The 27,304-nt window shown below is 33.5% G+C and overlaps 1 long non-coding RNA gene across 1 annotated transcript in view; it reads left to right on the top strand.

Annotated features, from left to right (window-relative positions):
• Positions 1-26,300, top strand: part of LOC111769038 (uncharacterized) — a 161,438-nt gene extending 135,138 nt beyond the window's left edge. Inside the window, exon 3 of the long non-coding RNA XR_011440911.1 lies at positions 22,270-26,300. This is a non-coding gene — a long non-coding RNA (uncharacterized lncRNA). The remainder of the gene's footprint in view (positions 1-22,269) is intronic.
• The last annotated feature ends 1,004 nt before the right edge of the window (positions 26,301-27,304 follow it).

The following is a 27,304-nucleotide window of genomic DNA, read 5'->3' on the forward strand; positions in this document are numbered from 1 at the left end:
ATGGCACAATTGTTGGCCTTGTTTCATTTGTTTCTCTTCTCTCAGGATTCACAGTCTTGTACTGCCTGTTGTCCAACATCATTCTTTCATTTTTTTCTCTGTTTTTTTTAGTTGCTTAAAGCAGGACAACCACTCCCTTGGCAGATATTCCTTCATGAGCTGAAACCGAAATCAGGTTGGCAGTTTCTTGTGAAATTAAATATAAGATTAACATATAAAATAGCAATTTCACTTCTAGGTATTTACCAGAAAAATTAAATCATATGTCCAGAAACCAACAAATACAGAAATATTCATAACAGCTTTATTTATAATAGATAAGATTTTAAATAACCACAAAGCTCAGCAAACTTGAATGGATTAATACATTTTCGTATATTCATATAATGGACTATTAGTGAAAAATATAAGAACACACCACTGAGATACGTTACATGGATGGATTTCAAAAACATTTTGCTGAAGAAAAGAAGCCAAACAAAAAGGAGTACCTACTCTATGATTCCATTCATGTGAAGTTCTAGAACAAGCAAAACTAGCATATAATGATAGAAATCAAATTGATTGTTGCCTTGGAGGTGGGGTGGCAAAATTGAATACTAAGCTTTAGAGTGATGGAAGGTTTTCTTATCTTAATTGATACAATGAGCATACACACTCTCTCTCTCTGTAAATTAAACTTAAATACATTTCTTATAAAAGATGGTTAGATCAATGAGGTGGCAATGGAGATAAAATGATGAATGAGTTTAGAAACATTTAGATGCTTAAAACAGACAGGATTTAGTGATGGAAATGACAGTGAGAGAAGAGGGATGGGAAGTTTTCAAAACTCACTGCGAGGTTTCTGGCTTGGGTAGGAGTACATTCATTGAAACAGGAAACCTGGAAAAGAGCTAGACTAGGAAAAGCTGAGGAGTAGCAGGAAGCGGGCCATAGTTCCAACATAAAGTTAGAAGTATTTTTTGTATGTGGAAGTGAAAGTCTCGTGTAATAAATGGATTTATAAGATTGAAACTCAGAGGTGTGTATATTGGAGAGATCTGTCTGTGATAGATCAGACTGCCTGAAAGAGTAGGACGAGAAGTGGACTTAGGAATTGCAAGTTTTACTGATAATGTTAAGAGGATGCAGGTAAGGGATGGATTTATTCACACTTTGAAATTGATTCAGAAAATTCTTGGTAATGCTTTTTATTTGTCCAATACTATTTATTGTAAGCACTGCAGGTAAACAATAAATAAGATGGAAAGAGGGTTCTACTCTATGATCACAGATTTAGAATGGAACCAGTTTGACCCATTGTGTAATTTTTCCAACAGTTCATTCACCATTGTTGCAGAATCAACAGATTCATATATTTATGTTTATTCACTAGTGGGTTTTTTATCAGCCATATTCTAAACAACAAGAAAAGTTAGATTTTCAGTGTGATATTGATGACCAGACAATCTGAGATGGATAGGAAGGAATATAAAAATATGGAAAGTTTCTGTTATGGTTAACAATAAGATTATCCTTTCGGAAAGCAAAAATATTCAAGATTAATGAAGATGACCTCTGTTGGACACAGCATGCTTGCTCCTGACACTCTGCAATGCACTAAACTTTATGTACCATCCATGTGTAAAGGCTGTCTTTGGAGGCATTCTCATTTCATACAGAAATGGGCCACACACACACACACAAAAGCATGCAAGCAGTCATATCAGACCTCTTCCTAATGTACTCTCCTGCCCTTTTTCTGCATTGTTTTGAATTAATGGATAAAGAATTTACCAAACATTCAAATAAACTCTTTTCCTACCAAGAAAAAATACTTTGTAGGAAATGGACATGAAATCATGATGGGCCAGCCATACTCTCTTAGAGAACTGCAACAGCCATCTCAGGGAGAGGAGATTTCAACAGCCACCAAAAAGCATACTATGAACATTTAGAAAATTTAAGCACAGCATTTACTTGAAAACAGATACACTTACTGTCTTTTATGATACCACGAATAATTAACAGAGAAACTTAAAAAGTGACTAAATGTTGCAATTATATTTAAGAAAATAAATGTTCATTATAGCATTTCATTAAAATTGAATCTGTTGAAGTGGCAAATGTTTTCTGCAAACAGAATAATGAGGCATTTAATGATCATAGAGCCAGAGCAACAGTGAAGGGAAAAGACACACCCAACCACTACAGACTATCCTCTTGTTTCAGGGAACTGTGCTCCATTGACAAACACCTCTTGCCAGCTTCTTGACATATTTGCAATTCTAGGTTTATTAAGAATACTTCTGCAACTGTTTTAAGAGTTAATACTGCATTCAGTTATTAAGTAATTATAATACTTAATGTACTTGCTATGAAATAATTACTGATATTCAACTAAACACTGCCTTAGTCTATATTTTTCTTTAAAATTTACTTTACCATGGTTACCCTATTTGCATAATTTGCATCAGCATGCTAAGTCAGCCACAGATCCTCATACAAACACGTACAGTTTTATGTCATTGTTCTTTTCCCAACATGACCGTGTTCATGTTGTTCTTCCTGTGTGTGATGGAAGATTACCAGTCATCACTTCCTTGGGTCTATATCCCATCTTATATTTGTGGAGATCATTATCTGCAATTTATTTTGACAGATAATGATTGAATGTATGATGAGGGCCATCATATATAATGATGAAAATCAGAGACTTTGGAGCAGACTGCGTGTATTCAACTCCTAGTTTCACTGTCTAGTAAATGTATGACCTTGACTGATTGTTTTTAACCTCTCTAACCTCAATTTCCTTATCTGTAAAATAGAATAATAGAAGATATTGCTAAGCACACATAACATGCTTGGCAAAGGTCTAAGAGCTTTCATGTATTAACTCATTAATCTCCTCAATAACCCTATGAGATAATTATCATCTTTATTTAACTTAAGATGAGAAATTTGAAACCTGAAGGGAGAAATAATATGCTTCATGTCATAGACTTTGAGTCTATAATCATAAACACTAAACAGTACCGATTCCCACGGTCCCACCGTGAGCTCTACCGGTTAGTAGAGTGCTTAGTATGTGGAATGAGTTCCAAAAATATCTACCCTCCCATTCGTCGTGAGGGGTGGACTGAGCATAGTTAGCTAGCTAGGTAGTAGGCGCTCTCTTTCTTCCTGGCCTGTGTGTAGATAACCTCCTTCAAGCTTCACATACAGTCAAAATGTACAAAATATTGGAATTATAAAGAGTAAAGTATTAGCCTCTCCTCCCATTTCCAACCCAAATATAGTCATTATTAGTAATTTAGTATGTTTCTATGTGGTTATTTTTCTTTATACATTCCCTACCCCCACACACAGAAGGTCATATACAAATACTTTTCTTTCGTTAAATAATTTGATTATTATACAAATATGAGATTATGTTGTATACTCTTTTACAAATTTAGTTGTCTCTACAAAGATCAAAGTATCTATTTTGAATCAATTTTCAGATGATTGCACTAAAATATTTGACATATAATTCCAAAATATGATTTATCTTAGTGTTGGTGTGTATCTATGCCCTTTCTCATTTAAGTCATTTTTCCTGATTTTTGATATGCTGAGTAGTTTTCAACTGTATCTTGGATATTTTGGATGTTACGTTAGGAGGTTCTTGATCTTATTTAAATCTCCTACTTTATTAGGCAGGTGCTCTGTTTAGGTTTAGCCTGTAGGTTCTGGTGGCCCTCACTAGCTGCACTGAAGTTCTGGCTGTGAGTAGATCAGGTACAGCTGGGGGCAGGTAGGGGAGGGGATGATTTGGTCTGTCATGACCCTGCTGGTGATAATGTACTAGAAAAATTGGTCTAGGCTGCCATTAGATATGGATCTTGATGCCAAGTCTGTGCTGGCCATGCCCTTTCCAGCCCCGTTGGTCAGAGAGATCAGGCTTTTCTTGTTTTTTGTTTTTATTTCGTTGATGTTCATTTTTTTGTTTGCTTGTTTGTTTTTCTGTCCGTGCCTGGCTGTTAGGGTTGGAGGACTCTGACACTCGGTTGGACATGTATGGAATAAAACAATCAAAAGCAAGGAGCACAAGGTGTCCTTCTGGTTCTGTGGACCCTAGCCAGTCCACCTTCTTCTTTCTACTTTTCAGAGTCCCTTTATGATTGTTTTTTACATTATTTCTAGGGTATTTAATTGCATTTTGAGAGAAGGAACAGGGAAAATTGGTTCTACACCATCTTATCCCAGAACTGGAAACTCAAAGCATCTATATTTAATTGTTTGTTTTCTATCATTAATTTTGCTTTTGGTTTTGCTAAGTCCTCTCTTCCACATTATTTAGGTTTATTCCATTGCTTTTCTTCTAAATTATTGAGCCTAGCATCCAGTATATTCAGTTAAATCACCTTTGTTTTCTAATAGAGTCGGCATTGCAAGTTTTTATTTCCCACAGACTACAAATGGGGTCACGTCCCAGGAATTTTTATGTACAGTGTTTTCAATGTCTTTTAACAAGGAGAAGGCTAGTTTACCAAGTAACATGCAGGCCCCATTTTCCATAGGTAGAGTTGACAATGGAGGTGGGCAGCCGGTCAGTAACTGCCTTCGCAGTCATTTTTCTTCCAGGAGTGGCCCTGTGACTCTTTCTGGCAAGTAGAGTGTGAACAGAGGCTTTTGTGCCACATCCAGGCCTAGTCAGTAAAACCTCTAACACATGCAAAAAACCACACAGACCTCGTTAGCCCAAATTCTTGAGTAACTCTGAAAATTGCCTTTCTTGGTTATATACTCAGTGTTCTAACCTGAAAAAAAAATAAACTTCAATTCTATTTGTCCCTATAGACATGTTTACATCTATAATTTGTAAAGTTTTTTGCAAACTGAATAAGATTCTCTGACTTGCAAATGAGTTATTTAGAAGAGTCTGTCTTTAAATTTAACTAAAAGGCTTATATTTTTATTAGTACTTCAGCATTATTTTCTATGTGAATTTATTGCATCTAGAAAACAATATTAAAAAAAATCTGCTCTTTAAAATGTATTTATATAGTCTTTGAATCTATTTGTGATCACTGTTATTAATATTGCATAGGTTTTAGGAAAAATGAGTAATCTATGTAACTAGAGTTCAGTATTCTTTATTTAGTATTAGATCAAGCTTACTAATATGTAATTTATTCAATTTCTCTACTTATTAATTTTTTTTGTTTCATTAAACATTTTTTAAAGTTTCAGCTCTCATATTTAAATCTTTACTTCATGTTTTGTGCATGGTGTAAGATAAGTCCACTTCTATTCTTTGCACATGGATATCAAATTTTCCCAACACCAATTGTTGAAGAGACTGTGCTTTCCCCAATATGTATTCTTGGCACCCTTGTCAGATCCCACTTGCCTGTATCACCCTAATACCAAAGCCAGACAAAGACACTACAAGCAAAGAAAACTAAAGACCAATATCTCTAGTGAACATAGATGCAAAAATCCTCAACTACTAGCAAACAAAATTCAAAAGCACATTAAAAGGATTATATACCATGATCAAGGGAGATTTATCCCTGGGATGCAAGGGGAGTTCAACATATGCAAATTGATAAATGTGATACACCACATTAACAGCATGAGGGATAAAAATCACATGAGCATCTCAAAAGATGCAAAAAATATTTGACAAAATTCAATGTCCTTTTATGATGAAAATGCAGAACAAACTAGGTATAGAAGGAATGTACCTCAAAACAATAAAGGTCATATATTAAAAGCGCACAGCTAATATGATATTCAATGATAAAAACCTGAAAACTTTTCCTCTAAGATCAGGAACAAGGTAGGGATGTCCACTCTCACCACTTGTATTCAACGTGGTACTGGAAGTCCTGGCCAGATCACTTTGTCAAGAAAAAATAAATAAAAACATCTAAGTTGGAAAGGAAGAAATGTCTTTGTTTGCATATAGCGTAATGTTATATGTAGAAAACTCTAAAGACTCCACCAAAAAATCATTAGAACTAATAAAAGAATTCAACAACGTTGCAGGATACAAAATCAATATATAAAACATTTCTATGCACTAATCATGAACCATCAGAAAGAGAAATTGGGAAAATAGTCCCATTTACAATAGCATTTATACCAATAAAATACTTAGAAAGAAATCTAGCCAAGCATGTGAAAGATATGTACACAGAAAACTATAAAATACTGATGAAAGAAATTGAAAAAGACACACATAAATGCAAAGATGTTCCATGTTCATGGATTTTAAGAATTAATATTGTTAAATTTTCCATACTACCTAAAGTGATATACAGATTCAGTGCAATTCCTATCAAGAGTCCAATATATTTTTCACAGAAATAGAAAAAATAATCCTAAGATTCATATGGAATCACAAAAGACCCTGAATCCCAAAACAATCTTAAGCAGGAAGAACAAAGCTATAGGCATCATTCCTCCTTATTTTAAAATATATTATAAAGGTACAGTAATCAAAACAGTATGGTAGTGGCATAAAAAACAAGTGTATAGACTAACAGAACAGAATAGAGAGTCCAGAAGTAAATCCACCCATATATGGTCACTTGATCGTCAACTATGTTGCCAAGAACACACAAATCATGTTGGGAAATCACAAAATGCCCATGTAGAAGAATGACATTGGACACTTATCTCATACCATATACAAAAATCAACTCAAAATGGCTGAAAGAGTTAAATGTAAGACCTGAAACTAAAACTACTAGAAGAAAACATAGGTAAAATCTTGGCATTTGTCTGGGCAATAATCTTTTAATATGACTGCAAAAGCACAGGCAAGAAAAGCAAAAATAGACGACTGAGGTTACATCAAACTAGAAAGCTTCTGCATAGTGAAAGAAACAACAGAGGGAAAAAACAACCTATAGAATGGCAGAAAATATTTGTAAACCATGCATCTGATAAGTGGTTAATGTCAAAAATATATATGGAACACAAACAAATCAATAGCCAAAAAACAAACTAATTAAAAAATGGACAAAGGGCCTGACGAGACATTACTCCAAAGAAGACATACAAATGGCCAGCAGGTGCATGAAAAGATGCTGAACACCACTAGTCTGTAGGGAAATACAAATCAAGATGAAATATGACCTTACACCAGTTAGAATGGCTATTATGAAAAGACAGAAGATTACAAGTATTGGTGAGGATGTGGACAAAAAACCCTGGTATGCTGGGAATGTTTTGGTTGGAATATAAATTGGTACAGCAATTATGGAAACAGTAGGGAGGTCCCCCAATAATTAAAAGTAGAACTATCATATTATTCAGCGATCCCACTTCTGGGTATACATCCAAAAGAAATGAAATCAATATCTAGAAGAGAGATCTGCACTGTCCTGTTTATTGCAGCATTATGCACAATAGTCAAGATATGGAAACCTGAGTGTCCCTCAATGGATGAATGGATAAAGAAAATTTGGTGTGTATATATATATATATATATAAAATATTCTCCTATTGAAAGATATTCAGATGGTTTCTAACTTATTACTATCAGAAACAATGCTGCTAATTGCTGTTTTGTCCTTGACTACTTGTACACATATATTTCTTCTAGTAGATACACTCACGTACACACGTGACACTCACAAATGAGTGGGTTTTCTGAGTCATAGGTTTCATGAAACTTTCATTTAAAGTAGTGATCAGAATAGTTTCTGAAGTATTTTTGTTCACTTTCACCCTAGCCAGCACTGTATAAGTATTGTCATTCCCTTACATATTTTAATATTTGTGGTTTTAAATATAGATACTGATGCAGATACAGATATATATATGTGTATAGAGAGACATATATACATATACACACACATTGATACTGAAATATATATATATATATATATATATATATATAAAATTGAAGTAAAAAAACAGTATTTTTAATATTCTCCAATCAACATTATACAGTATGGCAATGTGGATCAAAAGCATTAACCTCAAAACATCACTTCATATTGTACCTTAATTCTAAAGAAACAATCAGGCTTATTTGCAAAGATTCATGAACTAGATTATTCACTGTGTTGTGTATTTTAGATAAAATTTGGAAAAAATATAACTGTCTAAATATATGTTATAGATATGACTACATATGACAAATTGTGGCATATAATGCAGCATACTAATACTTTTGTCATATAAAAAATTACTTATGACATAATCTTATTTTCATAAAACATCTATTGGTTCATCTCTAGCTGTAGCTCTCTTTGTTCCCAGGCCTTGATATTTATTCTTCTCTCTGCCTGAAATAATCTTCTCTGAAGTTTTTATTTTAAATCATTCATGTTTACACTCAAATATGCACATCTTCTAGACTTTAGAGCAACAATTTGAATTGTAAATTTTTAAAAGTTATTTTTTCTTAAATTAGGAAATACCTATCTTTCCAGAATATTTTCAGTAAAACGTACTTGAAAGTATTAAATTAAACCAGATCCCCTTTAAATATTTTTCCAGCTAACTATTTATACCAGAGACATATTTGGATTTTAAAATTTGTCTATTAAATCTTGGGTAGTCTATTAATATTGTTGATAATGTTAACATAGTTATCCTACAACTAGACCTCATAGTCAAATAATTTAACAGCCTCAAAAGAATTAGTGAACTATAATTGCCCATAACATTAATTAAATGTCTTCCAGAATTTAGATTCCAAAATGTTAATACTAAAAAAAAAAAATCTATCCAGCTTTGGTCGTGTGACAAGTATATTTTCTTTTTTCTATATTGCAAATGTTTTTGTCAAATTCATCTGTACTCAGCATAAGCCAGTATCTATCAAATATTTAAGTGATTTTAGCTAGTAACTTTGGAATTTGATGTTTTGATAAGAATAATATCATATGAACAACTGCCAATATAATTCCTGGGAAATTATCACAGCTGTTTTTTTTAGCCTCGCGATATTTAATCCAATATGATCAATAACTGTAGATAAATTGAGAGAATCCCTATCCATTCAAGTTTATATAGTCATTGTATAAATGTATAGTGAAACGAACAAAAGAGTGTCATGTTGGGGCTGGCCCCGTGGCGGAGTGGTTGGGTTCGCGCGCTCCGCTGCAGGCGGCCCAGTGTTTCGTTGGTTCGGATCCTGGGCGCGGACATGGCACTGCTCGTCAAACCACGCTGAGGCGGCGTCCCGCATGCCACAGCTAGAAGGACCCGCGACGAAGAATATACAACTATGTACTTGGGGGGCTGTGGGGAGAAAAAGGAAAAAAATAAAATCTTTAAAAAAAAAAAAGAGTGTCATGTTGTTTTTGGTTTAGGTCATTTATTTGAATTTTCTAACTTGAAATGTTTTATGACCTATGGTCTTCAACTGTAATGCACATTAACTGGATAGAAATTTTAGATGTGGCACAAAATGCTATCTGTTTTCTATTTCAAAGATTGGATTTTATAATGTTTCTTGGAGACCTATTTTATTGGCCTTTTATTCTTATGCAAAATCATATGAATGGCTCATAAACTACAATAAAATTTTTATCGCTGTTTATCTTTAAAACAACCTAGAGTTCTAAAAGGCCAAAAACATCCATTATAGTTACATAACCCTGATATTCAATCAGATCTTATTTCTGCCGTTGCTGTTTGAACCATTCTGGTAGCCGAGGGACCAAGGTATTAAAACAGAAATTACATGGAGATTGCCAGATACAGCATTTTCCCCATTCCTGTGCTATGCTCTTTCCTTTCGTGAAAATTCTGTCATTAAAAGTCCTTCTCACAGTTCAAGCACTTGTTTAATTCCCGAAAATAAAACTCTTAAACATAGCAACAGTTTCTAAAAACCATGCAGAAAGAGATAGAGTAAAACTTTCACAGTCAAATGTAGAAAAGTGATCAAAACTTTCACTATCTTCGAATTCCACTGATATGAAAATACTTTCATTATAGATAATTATGAATTTTTTAAAAGATTAATTACACCACAACAAAATTATAGTTCCTCTGAGCAGGCAATTATTACTTTTCCCTGAAGATGGACTTTGTAATTCCTTAAAATAGAGTAAAAGACTGTCCAGAAAGTTAATTCCATGCCTTCAGATATTCAAGGAAGAAGCAAAGTTGATACATTTGACTTAGAAAACTGTTCATAAACTGGAAAAAGAGGACAAAATTGGGTTGGAGGAGGAAGAAAAAGAGAACAGTTGAGTAACCAGATGGTTTCATGTATGCATAATTACTTTTACAACTGGCCTCAATTTTGTTAGATTCTAGCATTACCACTAATCAAAATTGCTGAAGAAATATTCAACCAAGCCCTTAAAAGTTAAAGATTTTGTTTGAAAGTATATATTCAGAGCTCTGCTGTGTCTAATTTAGGTTGGGAAACATATTTTATTCTTCTAATATATTTGTGATATTTTAACACTTTAAAGTAATTTAAGGCAATATTTAAAGCAAAATATACATTCCAATTCTTCAGCAACTTACTGAAAAAACTTGTATTGATGGAAATTATATTTCCTGTTTATTCTATATTCAGGAGAAAAAAATGGCCACTTTTATTAACCTGATACGCTATTAAATATCCAGCAACACAAAATAAACTTTCTCCTTCATTGTACTACTCTATAACAAATTTAAAGTTACATTTTGTTTGCCTATGGTATAAAAAATGCCTATTCCAGATATTGTGGTGAATACCAAATTTACAAGATGTGTTGAAACCATCAGCTTTGTAAAATCAAGTGATGAAAGCAGAAACAAAGAAGGTATAATTAAATAAGTGTTAAATTTTAAGTGTAGAAAAATGCTATCACACTACAGAGAAAGGGAAACTATTTTTAATAGACTATATTTTGGAGCAGTTTTAGCTTCCCAGCACAATTGAGCAGAAAGGACAGAGATTTCCTATATAGCCCCTGCCTCCCACAGGCACAGCCTCCCTTACTATCAACATCTTGCAACCACAGTGGTACGTTTGTTACAATCAATGAACCTACTTTGATAAATCATCATCAATAGTTTATATTAGGGTTAGTTATATTAAGGTTATGGAGGTCATATAAATACTTATATTAGGGTTCACTCTTGGTGTTATATGTTCTATGGATTTTGACAAACTGATATAATGAAATATATCCAACACTATGGTATCATACAGAATATTTTTACTGCCCTAAAAATCTGTGCTCCACCAATTCATCCCTGTCTTCCTCCTAGCTCCTGGCAACCACCCATCTTTTCATTGTCTCCATTGTCTGCCTTTTCCAGAATGTCGTATAGTTGGAATCAGACAGAATGTTGCCTTTCCAGGTTGGCTTCTTTCAGTTTGTAATATGCATTTGAGTTTTCTCTCTGTCTTTTCCTGGTCTGATGGCTCCTTTCTTTTTAGCACCGAATACTACTTCATCGTCTGAATATACCACAGTTTATTTATCTGTTCATCTGTTGAAAGACTTCTTGGTTGCTTCCAAATTTTGGCAATTTCCCTGATGACATGATGTGCAGCGTCTTTTTGCATGTTTATTTGCCATTTATATATCTTTGGTGACGTGTCTGTTAGGTATTTTGCCTATTTTTTAATCAGGTTGTTTGTTTGCTTATTGTAAAGTTAGGAGTTCTTTGTATATTTTGGATGACAGTCCTTTATCAGCTGTGTCTTTCACAGGTGTTTTCTCCCAATCTGTGGCTTGTGCAGTATTCTCATTCTCTTGATGGTGCCCTTGCAGATCAGAAATTTTTAGTTTTAGTTAAATCCAGCTTATCGATTCCTTCTTTCACAGATTGTGTCTTTGATGTAGTAAGGAAATGATTTTTTAGATCTCAAAAGTTTAGGAAGAATCTGTGAAACAATGGCAATAGTGCCACCAAAAGCATAGAAGTATGACAATTCATGCTTTATGTAGGAAAAGTTAGTAGCATTGTAGTGCTCAAAAATTATACAACTTGAGTGGTGGAGGGTGGAAAATGTTATTGAAAAAATAGTATGGCCCCATATTAGAAAGTAATATGAATAGCATCCCAAGTATTTCCATTATTTCATGCAAGCAAAGGATCTCATCCAGTTTTTCATTTCTTATCCTCCCACCCTCAGGATAAAGCATAAGCAGATTTTTGCTTTGTGTTCCAGGAAGCTCAGTATGTCAACAACCATTCCAGAGATAATAACATCATTAATTAAGTACCGAATGTAACAACACATCTTTTATGCCTATTAATTCATTTAATGCTTACCAAAACTTACTAATAGTATTAACTTAGTCATATTATTAATTTTCAAAAAATAATCTTTGAAGTGGCAGAAAACAAACAATTCTAGAAACACTCCAAATATCCATCAACAGCAGAAAAGTATGTTGGGGCATATTCAGATAATAGAATACTAGTCAGCAAAGAAATTTTTTAAATTACAAGTATAAAAATATGGCTATATGTGAGTATTGATCTATACTTAGAAATGGAATTACTGGACCATAAGATATGCATATATTCAAATGTACTAGATAATGATGAGTCATTATTGGACTGCATTTATTACATATTTATTTTCCTACCTGTATACATGATTTCTGTTTCTTCTCTACTTCCCTAATACTTGTTATTGTCAGTTTTTTTGATTATTGGTCATTTACTTGGTATAAAACGGTGTTTAATTTTAGTTTTAGTTTGCTTTCTCCAATTATTAAGTCGATATTTATTAATTATTTTGTTGAACAAAGTATTTGTTGAACAAATTCTATGTGTAAGACACTGTTTAAGAATTGGGAAATAGTTGGGAATTACTGTATATATAAAAATCCCTGCCCCATGAAGCTGACATTAAGTACAATACCTACCTGCCCATTTTTATTGATATTTAGGTGTTTTCAATATATTCTGCATGTTAATATTTTGTCAGGAAATATTTTCTGTTAGGTTTTTTCTTTTATTTTACTTATTGTCCTTAACTTGTATCTCTTGATACATAGTAATTTTTAAGATTTTCAGTTTTATATGCATTTTCCTTTAGGATTTGACCTTTTCATATTTTGTTAAAGAAATCTTTTTGAGCTGCTTAACAGGACTTTTCCGTAAGGTTAATCCGTAGTCCAACTTCCACTGATGGATATTCACTGTTTGTGCTGGGGATTGAGTATATCAACTTGGCTCTGTTTCTGCCATCTAATTTCCATTCCATTCTATTTGTAGGCTTCCTATGTCAATATTATGCTCTCATTACTAAAAAGTGAACATTTCTGGTAGGGTGAGGTACCATTAATTGTTCTTCATCATTTGTCTTATATTGTGGCTTTTTAAAAACTGTTGTTACCCCCTTTAATAAACCTTTAAATTTCCACCAAAAAACTCTATTGTGATTGTGATTGGAAAAGCACTGGATCTATAGATAAAATATGGAGAGCTGAACTGTAATAGTTAGACTTATATGATGACATATCTTATCATTCCAAATATGTAGATATTCTTTAATTTTAATATAGAGTTGTTTGTGTGTTTGTGTTTTTTACTCCTTAATGTGGTGTCATTTAATGAAAAGATATTCTTTAATTTTCATGTAATTCAGTTACCAATTTTCCCCTATATGTCTAATGCCTTTTTTCTTGTTTAAGACATAATTGTATACTCTCACATTGAGAATGTATTCTTCTATACCTTTTTCTTTTTATTTTTTTATCTTTTTATTGAGGTAACATTAGTTTATAACATATTATAAATTTCAAGTGTACATCATTTTATTTCAGTTTCTGTGTAGATTACATCATGTTCACCACCCAAAGACTAATTACCATCCATCACCATACATGTTTGCCTAATTACCCCTTTCACCCTCTCCTGCCCACTTGTACCTCTGGTAACCACCGAACTAATCTCTATCTCTATGTGTTTGTTTCTTGTTGTTTTATCATCTGTTTATGTGGAGTATCATATGGTATTTGACTATCTCCCTCTGACTTATTTCACTTAGCATAATACCCTCAAGGTCCATCCATGTTGTCTCAAGTGGCCAGATTTCATCGTTTTTTTATGGCCTAATAATATTCCATTGTGTATATATACCACATCTTCTTTAACTGATTTTTGTGTATTTATTTTGTATCCTGCAGCTTTACCATACTCATTTATTATTTCTAAAACTTTTTGGTATATTCTTTAGGATTTTCTATGTATAAAATCATGTCATCTGCAAATAGTGGCAGTTTCATTTCTTCCTTTCAATTTGAATCTGTTTTATTCCTTTTTCTTGCCTGATTACTCTGGCTAAGACTTGCAATACTATGTTAAATAAGAGTGGTGAAACTGAAACTGGGCATCCTTGTCTGTTTGCTGTGCTTAGAGGGATAGCTTTCAGTTTTTCTCCATTGAGAATGATATTAGTTGTGGGTTTGTCATATATAGACTTTATTATGTTGAGGTACTTTCCTTCTATACTCATTTTGTTCTGAGTTTTGTAGCAAAAATGGATGTTGTATCTTGTCAAATGCTTTCTCTGCATCTATTGAGATGATCATGTGTTTTGTTCTTCATTTAATTAAGGTGGTGTATCACGTTGATTGATTTGTGGATGTTGAACCATCCCTGCATCCCTGGAATAAATCCCACTTGATCATGGTGTATGATCTTTCTAATGTATTGTTGTATTTGATTTGCTAGTGTTTTGTTGAGGATTTTTGCCTGGATGTTCATCAGTGCTGTTGGCCTGTAATTTTCTTTTTTGTGTGGTCCTTGTCGGGTTTTGGTATCAGGGTAACATTGGCTTCACAGAATGAATTAGGAAGATTCCCCTCCTCTTCAATTTTTTGGAAGAGTTTGAGAAGGATACGTATTAAGTCTTTTTTGAATGTTTGGTAGAATTCACCAGGGAAGCTGTCTGGTCCTGGACATTTATTCTTTGGGAGGTTTTTGTTTACTGTTTCAATTCCTTACTGGTCTATTCAGATTCTCTACTTCTTGATTCAGTTTTGGAAGGTTGTATGATTCTAAGAATTTATCCATTTCTTGTAGATTATCCAGTTTGTTGGCATATAGCTTTTCATAGTGTTCTCTTATAATCTTTTGTATTTCTCAGGTATCCGTTGTAATTTCTCCTCTTTAATTTCTGATTTTATTTATTTGAGCCTTCTCTCTTTTTTTTCTTTGTGAGTCTAGCTAAAGCTTTGTCCATTTTGTTTGTCTATTCAAAGAACTAGCTCTTTGTTTCATTGATTTTTTTCTATTGCTTTATAAGTCTCTATTTCATTTATTTCTGGTCTGATTTTTATTCCCCTCCTTCTAATGATTTGGGGCTTTGTTTGTTCTTCTTTTTCCAGTTCCTTTCAGTGCACCGTTAGATTGTTTATTTGAGATTTTTCTTTCTTTTTGAGGTAGGCCTGTATTGCTATAAACTTCCCTCTTAAAACCACTTTTGCTATATCCCATAAATTTTGACATGTCATGTTTTCATTTTCATTTGTCTCCAGATATTCTTTAATTTCTCCTTTGATTTCTTCATTGACTCAATCATTGTTCAGTAGTGTGTTGTTTAATCTCCACATGTTTGTGGCTTTTCTGATTTTCTTCCTGTAGTTGATTTCTAATTTCATACATTGTGGTCAGAAAAGATGCTTGGTGTTATTTCAGTCTTCTTAACTTTATTGAGACTTGTTTTGTGGCTTACTATGTGATCTGTCCTGGAGACTGTTCCACATGCATTTGAAAAGAATGTGTCTTCCGCAGTTTTTGGATATATCTACTATCTATCTATCTATCTACTCTCTAGCCACTATCTATCTATATATCTACTAAATCCATCTGGTCTTATGTGTCATTTAAGGGCAGTGTTTTCTTACTGGTCTTCTGTTTGAATGATCTATCTATTGGTGTAAGTGGGATGTTAAAATCCCCTACTATTATTGTGTTGCTGTCTATTTCTCCTTTTATGTCTGTTAATAGTTGCATTATATATTGTTAGATGCTGTTATGTTGGGTGCATAGATATTTACAAGTGTTATATCCTCATGTTGTATTGTTCACTTTATCCTTGTGTAGTGCCTTTGTCTCTTGTTACAGTTTTTGTTTTAAAGTCTATTTTGTCTAGTATAAGTATTGCTACCTAAGCTTTCGTTTCATTGTTATTTGCATGGTGTATCTTTCTCCATCCCTTCACATTCACTTTGTGAGTGTCTTTAGGTCTGAAGTATGTCTCTTGTATGCAACATATATATATGGGTTTTGTCTTTTATCCATTCAGCCACCCTAGGCCTTTTGATTGGAGCATTTAGTCCATTGACATTTGAAGTAGCTATTGCTAAGTACACCCTTACTGCCATTTTATGAATTGTTTTCTGGGTGTTTTAGTAGTTCTTCACTGTTCCTTTCTTCTCCTCTTTCTCTCTTTCTTTGTGATTTGATGGCTTTCTTTAGTATTATGTTTGGGTTCCTTTCTTTTAATTTTTTGTGTATTTATTATAGGTTTCTGGTTCATAATTTCCATGAGATTCATATATAATAACCTATGTATATAACAATCTATATTAAATTGATGATCTCTTGAGTTTGACCTCTTGCCAAAAGCTCTACTCTTTAATTCCCTCCTCTCACGTTTTATGTTTTTGATATCTTATCTAACCTCTTTTTTGTGAATGTGTCCTGTTACCCTCTTATCATGGAATTAGATAATTTTAGTACTTTTGTCTTTTGACCTTCATATTAGCTTCATATGTAGTTGATCTGCTACCTTTACTGTGTATTTGCCTTTACCAATGATTTTATTTTATTTTATTTCTTTTTTTGGATGACTTTCTTATTCCTATTTATGGTCTTTTCCACTTAAGTCCTGTTAGCGTTTCTTATGAGGCTGGTTTCTTGGTGATAAACTTACTTAGCTTTTGCTTGTCTGGAAAAGTCTTTATCTCTCCTTCCACTCTGAATGATAACCTTTCCAGGTACAGTATTCTTAGCTGTAGGTTTTCTCCTTTTAGCACTTGAAATATATTGTGCCACTCCCTTCTTGCCTGTAAGGTTTCTGCTTAGAAGTCAGCTGATAGCCTCATGGGGTTTCCTTTGTATGTAACTTGTTGTCTTTCTCTTGCAGCATTTAAGATTCTCTTTTTATCTTTAATTCTTGACATTTTAATTATAATGTGTCTTGGTGTGGGCCTCTTTGGGTTCATCTTGTTTAGTGCGCTCTGCACTTCCTGTACTTCCCTTTCAAAATGTCAATGGCGTATTTTACAGAAATAGAAAAAACAATCTTAAAAATTCTATAAAATTACAAAAGACCACAAATAATCAGATCACTCTTGAGAAAGAAGAGGCATCTGGAAGCATCACATTTACTGTCTTCAGTTATATTATAATTCTATAATAATTAAAACAGTATGGGATTGGCATAAAAATAGACATATAAACCAATGAACAGAATAAAGTGCACAGAAATAAACCCACACATGTATTTAAACTGATCTTTGACAAGGATGCCAAACATACACAATGAGAAAAGGACAGTCGTCAATAAATGGTGTTGGGAAAAATGGATATCCACATGCAGAGGGATGAAAGTGAACCCTTATCTTACACCTTAGACAAAAATAAACTCAAAATGAATTGAAGAGTTAAACATAAGACATGATACTATGAAATCCTACAAGCAAATATCAAGGAAAAGCTTCATAATGTTGGATTTGGCAGAGTGATTTCTTGGATATGATATCAAAAGCACAAGCAAACAAATCATGATTAGACAGGTGTGCTACATCAAACTAAGAAATTTCTACACAGCAAAGGAAACTATCAACTGAGTGAAAAGGCAACCTACAAAATCAGAGGAAATATTTGCAAACCATGTATCTGATAAGGAACTAATATCCAAAATATGTAAGAAATGACTACATTTCAGTAGCAAAAAAACAAATAACCTGATTAGAAAATGGGCAAAGGGAAGGCTAGCCCAGTGGTGTTGGTGGTAAGTTCCTGTGCTCTGCTTCAGTGGCCCGGGGTTTGCAGGATCAGATCCTGGGCTCAGACCTGTACACTGCTCATCAAGCCATGCTGTGGCAGTGTCCTACATACAAAATAGAGGAAGACTGCACAGATGTCAGCTCAAGGGCAATCTTCCTCAAGCAAAATGAGGAAAATTAGCAATGGTTGTTAGCTCAGGGCCAACCTTCCTCACCAAAAAAAAGGGGAATGGGCAAAAGACTTGAATAAACTTTTCTCCAAAGACATACAAATGACCAACAGTTATTTGAAATGATGCTCAACATCACAAATTATCAGAGAAATGCAAATCAATGACATGATGAAATATCACCTCACACCTGTTAGAATAGCTATTATATAAAAAGAATAAAGATAACACATGTTGGCAAAGATGTGGAAAAGTTAGAACACTTTTATCATTTTATAGGAATGTAAAACGGGGCAAATGCTGTGGGAAACAGTATGAAGTTTCCTCAAAAGATTAAAAATAGGATTACTGTATGATCCAGCAATCCCACTTCTGGGCATATGGCCAGAATAATTGAAATCAGGATCTTGAAGAGATATATGTATTCCTTTGTTCACTGCAGCATTATTAACAATAGCCAAAATAGAGAAACAATCTAAATGTCCATCAACAGATGAATGGATAAAGAAATTGTGGTATAGGCATACAATGGAATATTATTCAGCCTTAAAAAAGAAGGAAATTCTGCCATACAGAACAACATGGCTGAACCTGAAGGACATTAAGCTAAGCAAAATAAGCCAGTCATAGACGAACATGTGCTGTATGATTCCACGTATGATATATCATAAAATAGATATGAGATCTCTAAAATACTCAAACTCACAGAGGCAGAGAGTAGAATGGTGGTTGCCAGGTACTTGGGGGAGGGAAAAATGGAGAATTGCCATTCAAAGGACATGAAGGTTCAATTATATAAGATGAGTAAGTTCTAGAGATCTGCTGTACAGCATTGTGACTGTAGTTAACAGTACTGCATGTACACTTAAAAATTTAAGAGGGTAGATCTCATGTTCTGTCCTTATTACAGTAATAAATAAAAGGATAAATCCATTAGCAGTTGAAAATTATAATACAATGTGAGCATAAATTTTATTGCTAGTAATTAGAAAATATTCTAAAACATTATTATTGAAAGTAAATCTTATTTCTATGAAAACAAAACAAAACAGCAACAAAAAAGAAAATATACAAGGCCTTTATATGAAAAACTGTAAAACATTATTGAGAGTAATAAATGAAAACCTAAATAAATGGAGGGATGTACCATGTTCTTAAATTAGAAGACTCAATACTTTTTAGGTATCAGTTCTTCTCTAATTGATGTAAAGAATGAGTGCAATCCAAATCTGATCAAAATCACAGTAAGATTTTCTGGGGAGATTGATAGATGATTCCAAATTGTAAACAGTAAAACGCATGGCCAAAAAATAACCAATGTGATATTGAAGAAAGAAAACTAAAGGATTAACAGTAGCAGATATCAAACAATCCCATGATAATATTATATTGGTGTAAGGATAGACAAATTGCCCAATAGAACAGTCTAGAGAGTCCAGAAATATTCACACATATACATAAGCAAAATTATGATAAATATGACACTGCAGTACAGTAATATAAAAGATAGTCTTATCATAAATACTGATAGTTTAATTGAATATTTATATGGAAAATTATATCTTGACCTCTGCCTCATACCCTGCCTAAAAATCAAGTTCAGTTTTTATTGTAGACCTAATGTAAAAGATAAGTGAAGAGAATATTTTCACAACTTCAGAGACAGTAAAGATTTCTTAAACAAGACACAAAATGTTAAGTATAAAGGAAAAATTGGTAAATTGGACTACATTAAAATTAAGAACTTGTTTTTTTTATCAAAGCACACCATCAATAGCATGAGACGGTGAGCCTCGCCCTAGGAGAAAATCTTTGCAATACAAGAAAGAATTCATATGCAGAATATATACAAAACTCCTAAATTAGTAAGGCAGACAAATTGATATAAAAATGGGCAAAAGGTATTGAACAGGAACCTCACAATAAAAGAATATCCACTTGGCCAATCAACAAATGAAAAGGTGCTTTACTCTATGAGATATCAAAGGAATGCAAATTCAAACTACAATTAGATACCTCTACACTTCTGCCAGAATGGCTAAATTGTTTTTTTAAGAGAGGAATAGTAGGAACTGGTGATGATCTGGAGCCACTTGATCTCTCCTGCATTGCTGGTGGGAATGTAAATTCATGTAATTACATTGGAAAACTATCTGACAATAGATAGATAGATGAATCGATCAATTGATCCATCTATCTATCTGTCTATATATATTGATATCAATAGAGGCATATACTATGCCTCAAAGATTCTACTCCTAGGTATATACTCAAGAGAAATGAATTGTATATTCACCAAAACATTATGTATATGAATGTTAGGTAACAGAATACTATTTGTAATAGCCCCAAACTGGAAACAACTCGTCTGAAGTGAAATGTGTAAATGACAATATGCTCATAAAAAGGATTATTACACAACCCTGAAAATGACAACAGAAGTATAACCATGCAGGCAACAGGAATGACTCTTAAAAACATAATGTTGACCAAAAGAAGGTGGGTGCAGACCAAAAAAAGTCATGCTTTCCTAATCTATTTATGAAAAGTTCATAAATAGGCAAAACTAATTTACAACATTAGCAATCAAGATGTAAAACTATCTGTGTGTGTTTACAAGGAGGGTGGGAGGTATAAAGGAGAGTTGAGAATGATCAATCTAATGGGACAGAAGGGAATTTCTTTTGTTCTGTAATATTTTGTTGTTTCAGCCATGCTGGTTACACAGCTGTACTCATTTTTATAAAATTTATTAATCTGTACACTTTTTAATTGAAATTCACATAACATAAATTGAACCATGTTAAAGTGTACAATTCAAGGCATTTAGTACATTCACATTCTTGTACAACTACTACCTCTATCTAGTTCTAAAATATTTTTCAGTCTCTGAAAGAAAATCCCCTACTCGTTAAGCAATTACTCCCCATTCCCCCTTCCCCACAGCCCCTGGCAACCACCAATCTGTTTTCTGTCTCTCTGGACTTACCTATACTGTATGTTTCATATAAATAGGATCATACAGTATGTGACCATTGTCTCTGGCTTCTTTCACTTAGCATAATATTTTCTGGGTTCATTCACATTGTAGCATGTATCAGTACTCCATTCCCTTTGTTATGGCTGAATATCATTCCATTATGTATGTGTGTATGTATGTGTGTGTGTGTGTGTGTGTGTATTACATTTTGTTGGTCCATTCATTGGTTGATGTACATTTGGGTTATTTCCACCTTTGGGCTATTATGAATATTACTGCTGTGGGCATTCTTATACAAGTATGTGTTTGAGTACATTTTTCACTTATTTTGGTACATGATTTGGAGTCACATTGCTGAGTTGTATGGTAATTTTATGTTTAATTTTTCTGAGGAACTGCCAAATTGTTTTCCATAGCAGCTGCACTGTTTTACATTCCAACCGCCAGCAATGTACAAAGGTTTAACTTTCTCCCTATCCTCACCAATGATTATGATTTTGTTTTTCTGATTATAGCCATCCTAGTGAATGTGAGTGGTATCTCATTGTGGTTTTGACTTGCATTTCCCTAATAACTAATGACACTGACCACATTTTTGTGTGCTTGTTGACCATTTGTATGTTTTTATTGGAGAAATTTCTGTTCAAGTCCTTTGTCCATTTTTTGAGTTTTTTGTCTTTTTGTTGTTGAGGACCTGTACACTTTTGATTTATGTATTTGTTAATATATTATTATAATTCATTGAAAAATTAACGTAATCTTTTTTTTCCTAAGATTGGCACCTGAGCTAACAACTATTGCCAACCTTTTTTTTTTTTTCCCCACTTTTTCTCCCTAAATCCCCCCAGTACATAGTTGTGTGTTTTAGTTGTGAGTCCCTCTAGTTGTGGCATGTGGGACACTGCCTCAACATGGCCCACTGAGCAGTGTCATGTCCGTTCGGTGTCATGTCTGTGCAGTATCAGGATCCAAACCAGCAAAACCCTGGGCCACCGAAGTGGAGCACGAGAACTTAACCACTTAGCTACGGGGCCAGCCTCTAACTTAATCTTTTAAGGGCAGAATAATACTTGATTTTGAGACTACCATAAGTTCAGAAAAAAAAACTAGTTCAGATATTAAAGTGAAAATAATTGGATGTGTGTTCTTTCTTTCTTTTCTTTTTCTTTTTTCTTTCTTTTTTTTTTTTTTGCTGAGGAAGATTAGCCCTGAGCTAACATCTGTGCCAGTCTTCCTCCATCTTATATGTGGGTTGCTGCCACAGAATGCTGATGAGTGGTGTAGGTCTGCGCCTGAGATCTGAACCTGTGAACCAGGCTGCTGAAGTGGAGCACACCGAACTTCAACTGCTATGCCATGGGGCCAGCCCCCTTCATTATCTTTTTTCCTTTGGAGATGAGTGTCTGTGGTTTTAAAAATCTATCCTCATATTGTAAACTTGAATATTTGCTAATAGAGTCAATAAATATGCTTTTTTTTAGGTGTGTATATTTACAGGCCATATTTTAATTCATACTAATAAATGACAAGTATTGATTGTAAATCAATATCAATATCAAAATCAATATCAATGTCAATAAATCAAAACAAAAATCAACTGGGTGATTTATATGCAGTTTATTTTTTTACATATGAATTTCTAAATAAATTTATCTCAACAACCGTTTTAAACATATGTATATAAATATGTTTATATGCCAAAAACCAAATATAAGTAACATACCCAAGATCCAACCATCAGGGCTGCTTCATGGATGTGCAACCTGTGCAGTCATACAGAGCCCTGTTCTCGGAAGGGCTGCACAATTATTTTAATTCTCTGTTGTTACCATCTTGAAATGCTTAATAATATTTCAGCAAGGGGTCCCACATTTTTGTTTTGCACTGGGCCCAACAAATTATGTAGCCAGTACTTTTAATCAGAATAAAGAAACTAAGTTTTCAAATTTAAGTAGATACGATTTAAAAACAAAACAGCATTTATGCTTTTTCCCGAACAAACAGGATTTTGCCATAAACTGACACTGAAAGTTTTACTCCTACTAAATTTAGGTAATTTAATATTCTGTTGAGAGTTTTTTATGCATTTTTACATTTAATTTTGAGGAGAGCTATTGTCACAGATACAAATTTAAAAGTTAAAAAATTAGATTTTGCTTTGCGACAAAATACTGGTGTTTTTGCTCCGCCTAAGCGGTTTTGATATTAGATAATGGAAGCAGTTTTTCATTGAGAATATTGCAACATATTTTATTTTTTTCATTTGAGAGTCACTGCAATAAAAATATCATGTCATAAAATTACAATTTGAGAGACTACTCAGACACAAAATTAAAGGGAGCTTACACCGAATCTTTAAAGACTCCTCAAATCTTACTTGATTGGCTTATTTATAACAATGCTTCCTATAGATTCATGCCTTCTTTTAGGAAGTTTGATTCGGATCATGATCTTTTGACCAAATGTAATGTGGTAATATTATATATAATGAAATTCTAGCTTGCAACTTACTGCAGTTTTTTTTCTCCCACTTCTGCAATGACTTGCCTTATTACAGTTTCTCAATATTTTCAACTTATTGATATACTTTAGATAGCGGAATTGATTTTCAGCAGCCAATCTTTTCCCTCTTACATTATTTATTAGTTCGCAGATTCAGTTGAGATGAGAGAGAGTCTTTTCACTTGACTTGTACATAGACTAACCTCATTTTCATGACATTGTACAGTATAATTTTGCTATTTATTCAGATGACTAAAATATTGAGCATGAAGATTACTTGTAATGAAAATGATGAATAAATAAAAACCCTATTTGATGGTACACAATATTGGAACTCCGGGTGCATCTCATTATGAGAAATGAAATCTATCAATAGTCCAGGCTAAAAATTTGATTAATTTTCAAAATAAGAAATATAAAGTTAATTCCCTCTAGCACAGAAAATGTGAATAAATATTTTCAAGAACTTTTCTAATAAAGGAAGTATTTCTGCAGATAAGATGATTAGGAAGAAATGAAGTAAACAAGAGCTAACTTAATGACTCAAGAAAAAAAATTATTAGTGTAAAAAGATCCTAATATTCAGTCATCTTAAGCTAAAATACATTAATACTGTAGTTCCATAAGCATGCTGACATTTTTGCATTAAACAAGTAATATATATAGATTCTGATGTAGTTACCTTTTTTTGCCCTATTATAATTGAAAGGGCTTTGGACTTCAATTTTAGAGATACAGTTCAAGTCTTTGTTCAATTATCAGCAACCTATATGATAGTGGTCATGACATCGGCTCTAGGTCATGGTTTTTCATCTGTAAACTGGGGTAGCTAATTTCTTTTTAAAAATTATGTCCCTGTCCATAATTGCGTAGTATATATGTTTTGGGTATATTGCCTACTTTCTGGTGTCTCAGGTTTCCTGCAAAAATCATAGAGAGTAACAGAAAAGTTATAAACCAACATTGAAAACAAAGTACAATATGAGCAAATAGTAGTCTGGAAAATAATTGGTTTCAGTTTCATCCAGATATCTCTTCATATGTCATTTAAACTCTTCAACTAATGATTATTTACATCTTTGAAATACAAATAATATCTGTTAGTAGTTCAAGGATTTTATTGTTACAACAACATATAATATTCTTCTTTGTAGGTATGCCACAATTTGAATGCAAAGTAAGAATATTAAGGCTTGATTCACTGCAAAAAAATCTGATCTATAGTACTGACATTTTTGATCTTACCAAGTTCATGTATCCTAACGAGGACAATCACGGACTTGCAATGATTTAGAAGCATTTCCATCAACAAACTATTTGTTGAGAAGTGAGGTAGAGTCTCCACCATAGAGAAATGTCCAAGGACTTCTGGGATTTTGCAATTGCTTGGTGCCATTATTTGAGTACCCTCAAAAGCAGAGCCAGAGACAAGGACTTAGGTGTGGGCTGCTTATTTATGAGATAAACCCAGGAATTTGGAAAGAGGAAACAGGGAGAATGTGACAAGGAGGAAAAGCCAATCTAATGGTGCATTATCAAGGTCACTGCTGTAGGGCACAGGGGATCAATTCTGCTGGAAGCTCCTGAGAACATTCAGAAGATGGCTGCTTAAAAGATGGGCGGCCCGATTACTTGGTCAAAGGCCCACAAGTTCAAATTCCCATCCCTAAGATTATTGAGATTTCTTATAATAAACAAGTTTTTCACCTTGATGCTTCTTTATCTAGCAATATATCCTGGAAATCACTACATATTTGTATCTGGGAATTCTGTCTTATTCATTTTTATGCCACATATGTACCAGAGTATGTTTAAGCGGTGCACTGCTGAGGGACTTTTGGGTCATTTCCAATATTTTATGATTACAAATGATATCACAGTGAGTAGTCTTGATCATATATCATTTCGAATTCTTGACAGGTTATATTTGAGATATTTTTAGTGGAACCTTTAGGTGAAAAGATAAAATGTTTATGCAATTTTTCAAGAAACTTCCATAGGCCCCCTTCACAAGGATTTTGCCATTTTCTATGCTCCCCAGTAACGTATAAAAGTGTCTGTTTCACTACAATGTCACCCACAGAATATGCTATTAAACTCTTGAATTTTTTCCCATTTCGGTAGGTAAGAAATAATATCTCAGTGTTTTTATTTGTGCTTTTCTTATTAATGAACTAGAAAAATATCCATAAGGTATATTAGCATTTTCCCTATGAAATGTTTGTATATTGTATGCTACTTTTTAGATAATTTTAGTCTTTTATTTTTAAAATTTTTAGAATATATTTGTTTAATAGGCATAGTAAGCCTTCTTTAAGATATGTTGCAAATTTTCCCCAGGTAGTCATTTTTCTTTTGAATTTATATATTGAATGTGTGGGTATGTATTTATGTGTTTGCCATACACAAGGGTATTTTCTTCTTTTTCTTAATTTTATGTAATCAAATAGATCAATCTTTTCTGTTACTGCTTCTGAACTCTAAATCATAATTAGAAAAGTTTTACCCACTCTCAAGTTATTAAAGGATCCAGGAATTTATTCATGCTTTATTTGTTTTAAGACCCTGAATGGTATCACTATTTTTATGTTTAGACTTCTGGTCCAACTGAATTAGTCATGTAGTATAGTGGTGGGGGAACACATCCATTTTAACTTTTGTGTATTATGTTGGTTCAGGTGTCACAATGCCACTTAATAAACATTTTACCTTTTATGAATTATCTTAAAACTTTGTTTTTATTGCATTACTAAATTTCATAACTTTTTGTGAATATTTTTTGTCTATTTCTCTTCACTGATTGGTTTGCCCATTCATGCATCAATATATACTTTTAATTATATATTATTATATATAGAAAGATGTTAATACAGTGTGTTTTGTAAGCTGATATCATCCCCACCACCATGTGCTCTAATATTCAGGACTATCCTGGCTATTCTTGATCATTCACACTTTGATCACATTTGACGCATTTACTTTGATGTCAAACTAGTCTTACTCCAAACTAGTCTTACTCACTGTGTTCTAGGCCACTGTTTTCTTTCGTATTCATACCAAACACACTTCTACCTCAAGCATTTTGCTGTTATCATTCCTTTATCTGGAATGCTTTTCTCAGATTTTCTGTATGGCTTGTTTGCTCACCTTTCTAATGTTCCCTGATTGAATATTACCCCTTTAAAGAGCCTTTCAATGAGCTTATGTTTTAAATAACCTACCTAAAATGGCACCACTCTCCACACCATTCGTTACACCCTATCCCTTACACAAGTATATTTTCAAAGGAATGCCATTTGTGATAGCTATAGAGATGCATTGCTGAGATCTCCCTTTAAAACAGAATGTCCATTCAGCTTCAAGGAGTGAAGTTCATGGACAACCATCACCTGCACCACCTTCAGGATCAGTCTCAGCTTTTTAGCCAAAGTTCAGACTCTTCCTGTGCAGCCCCCAGCCATCAGTTGAGAACACTGAGGAGCCAAGGCATTTCTCTCCAAGAGGAGACTCCTCTAATTGATAATCTTTGCCCTGAAAATCCACGTTTGATTGGTTAAGTCTCTGTCAGATCTGCCTCATAGCCTGAAGTTGTCCAGCCCCATCTTGCTCTCTCCCTTTTCTATTCACACGTCAGATCAGCATTGTATCTGAAAGCGTCCCTGTGCTACCTTCTCTCTTTATTATTCACAGGCATTTTCCCCAAACTCCTAACTCCATCTCAGCTTCTACTTTTT

The sequence above is a fragment of the Equus caballus genome, chromosome 1, assembly GCF_041296265.1.
Source record: "Equus caballus isolate H_3958 breed thoroughbred chromosome 1, TB-T2T, whole genome shotgun sequence".
Classification (NCBI taxonomy): Eukaryota; Metazoa; Chordata; class Mammalia; order Perissodactyla; family Equidae; genus Equus; species Equus caballus.